The following is a 2,500-nucleotide window of genomic DNA, read 5'->3' as shown; positions in this document are numbered from 1 at the left end:
CCAGTGTACCCAGAAGGCCTTGCGCTCGTGGGAGGAGGAGGACGAGCGCAGCGGTAAAGCAGAAACGGAGCTGTTTAGTGGGGCAAGGAGCCCTCGCTTTCAAGGCGGCAGCAGCAGCAGCAAAGCGCCCCTTTGCCGGGGACCGAACGGCACTTGCGTTTTGGGAAGAGTTCCCCTGTTTTGTTTGGTTTTGTTTGGCCTTGCCGCCGGGTAGAGGAGAAGGGCTGGGCTACCAGTAAAACCACACTCTGGCTTCTCTTCAGTTCGAATAAATCTTTCGCCTTTTACTAAAGATTTCCGTGGAGAGGGAGCATTTATGAGTTCAATGCAATTTTTTGGCTAGCCTGCCCCTCGGGGTGGGGCTCGACATGGGTTTAAAAAGCAGAACGAGCACAGCGGCGCCGGCCGTGTTAATAATTAGAGCCTGGCACCTTTTTTTTTCTTTTTCTTTTTTTTTTTCTTTTTCCCATTTTTTCCCCTCAGTCCAAGAAGCGAGTACCCCGGCAGCTCCGGCGGGCGGCCGCGCCCGGGGCGTTTGGTCAAAACCATTGTGGGCATCGCTTCTCGGCCCTCTTGGCTCAGATCAAGTGTAGTATCTGTTCTTATCAGTTTAATATCTGATACGTCCCCCATAGGGGGACCCGTCTATATTAAATTGATTTTTGGAAGCAGGAGATGGAACCGGGGCTTGCTCCGTCCACTCCACGCATCGACCCGGTATTGCAGTACCTCCGGGAACGGTGCACAAGAAAGGTCAAAAAAGAGAGAGACAGACAGGCAGGCAGGCAGGCAGGCAGGCAGGCAGACAGACAGACAGGCAGACAGACAAGCAGACAGAGAGACAGAGAGACAGAGAGAGCGCTAGCCAGCCTCTCCCTCTCCCTTTTTCTGGGTTGTATTTTTTCCCGCTCTGTTTGTTGTTTTTTTTTTTTTTTTTTTTTTTTTTTTTGTTTGTTTGTTTGTTTGTTTGTTCCAAATAAGGAAGGCAGGCCTGCCTAACTGATGGACAGTCTGCTCTGCTCACGCAGCAGGCCAGTGTACCCAGAAGGCCTTGCGCTCGTGGGAGGAGGAGGACGAGCGCAGCGGTAAAGCAGAAACGGAGCTGTTTAGTGGGGCAAGGAGCCCTCGCTTTCAAGGCGGGCAGCAGCAGCAGCAAAGCGCCCCTTTGCCGGGAGCCGAACGGCACTTGCGTTTTGGGAAGAGTTCCCTGTTTTGTTTGGTTTTGTTTGGCCTTGCCGCCGGGTAGAGGAGAAAGGGGCTGGGCTACCAGTAAAACCACACTCTGGCTTCTCTTCAGTTCGAATAAATCTTTCGCCTTTTACTAAAGATTTCCGTGGAGAGGAGCATTTATGAGTTCAATGCAATTTTTGGCTAGCCCTGCCCCTCGGGGTGGGGCTCGACATGGGGTTTAAAAGCAGAACGAGCACAGCGGCGCCGGCCGTGTTAATAATTAGAGCCTGGCACCTTTTTTTTTCTTTTTCTTTTTTTTTTCTTTTTCCCATTTTTCCCCTCAGTCCAAGAAGCGAGTACCCCGGCAGCTCCGGCGGGCGGCCGCGCCCGGGGCGTTTTGGTCAAAACCATTGTGGGCATCGCTTCTCGGCCTCTTGGCTCAGATCAAGTGTAGTATCTGTTCTTATCAGTTTAATATCTGATACGTCCCCCATAAGGGGGACCCGTCTATATTAAATTGATTTTTGGAAGCAGGAGATGGAACCGGGGCTTGCTCCGTCCACTCCACGCATCGACCCGGGTATTGCAGTACCTCCGGGAACGGTGCACAAGAAAGGTCAAAAAAGAGAGAGACAGACAGGCAGGCAGGCAGGCAGGCAGGCAGGCAGACAGACAGACAGGCAGACAGACAAGCAGACAGAGAGACAGAGAGACAGAGAGAGCGCTAGCCAGCCTCTCCCTCTCCCTTTTTCTGGGTTGTATTTTTTTCCGCTCTTTTTGTTGTTTTTTTTTTTTTTTTTTTTTTTTTTTTTTTGTTTGTTTGTTTGGTTTGTTCCAAATAAGGAAGGCAGGCCTGCCTAACTGATGGACAGTCTGCTCTGCTCACGCAGCAGGCCAGTGTACCCAGAAGGCCTTGCGCTCGTGGGAGGAGGAGGACGAGCGCAGCGGTAAAGCAGAAACGGAGCTGTTTAGTGGGGCAAGGAGCCCTCGCTTTCAAGGCGGCAGCAGCAGCAGCAAAGCGCCCCTTTGCCGGGAGCCGAACGGCACTTGCGTTTTGGGAAGAGTTCCCTGTTTTGTTTGGTTTTGTTTGGCCTTGCCGCCGGGTAGAGGAGAAGGGCTGGGCTACCAGTAAAACCACACTCTGGCTTCTCTTCAGTTCGAATAAATCTTTCGCCTTTTACTAAAGATTTCGTGGAGAGGAGCATTTATGAGTTCAATGCAATTTTTGGCTAGCCCTGCCCCTCGGGGTGGGGCTCGACATGGGTTTAAAAGCAGAACGAGCACAGCGGCGCCGGCCGTGTTAATAATTAGAGCCTGGCACCTTTTTTTT

The 2,500-nt window shown here is 51.8% G+C and overlaps 5 non-coding genes across 5 annotated transcripts; all 5 read left to right on the top strand.

Annotated features, from left to right (window-relative positions):
* The first annotated feature begins 243 nt into the window (after nt 1-243).
* On the top strand, nt 244-359 carry LOC131697335 (U5 spliceosomal RNA). Its single transcript, XR_009307181.1, has one exon. It is a non-coding gene; the product is annotated as a U5 spliceosomal RNA (small nuclear RNA).
* Nucleotides 360-556: 197 nt separating this feature from the next.
* LOC131697085 (U2 spliceosomal RNA) lies at nt 557-751 on the top strand. Its single transcript, XR_009306967.1, has one exon. It is a non-coding gene; the product is annotated as a U2 spliceosomal RNA (small nuclear RNA).
* A 526-nt stretch (nt 752-1,277) lies between these two features.
* LOC131697164 (U5 spliceosomal RNA) lies at nt 1,278-1,392 on the top strand. The gene has a single exon (XR_009307013.1). It is a non-coding gene; the product is annotated as a U5 spliceosomal RNA (small nuclear RNA).
* A 196-nt stretch (nt 1,393-1,588) lies between these two features.
* LOC131697088 (U2 spliceosomal RNA) lies at nt 1,589-1,784 on the top strand. The gene has a single exon (XR_009306970.1). It is a non-coding gene; the product is annotated as a U2 spliceosomal RNA (small nuclear RNA).
* A 522-nt stretch (nt 1,785-2,306) lies between these two features.
* On the top strand, nt 2,307-2,420 carry LOC131697337 (U5 spliceosomal RNA). Its single transcript, XR_009307183.1, has one exon. It is a non-coding gene; the product is annotated as a U5 spliceosomal RNA (small nuclear RNA).
* The last annotated feature ends 80 nt before the right edge of the window (nt 2,421-2,500 follow it).

Source organism: Acipenser ruthenus, chromosome 13 (assembly GCF_902713425.1).
Source record: "Acipenser ruthenus chromosome 13, fAciRut3.2 maternal haplotype, whole genome shotgun sequence".
In the NCBI taxonomy this organism is placed as follows: domain Eukaryota; kingdom Metazoa; phylum Chordata; class Actinopteri; order Acipenseriformes; family Acipenseridae; genus Acipenser; species Acipenser ruthenus.
This window is presented reverse-complemented; position numbering and strand designations above follow the sequence as displayed.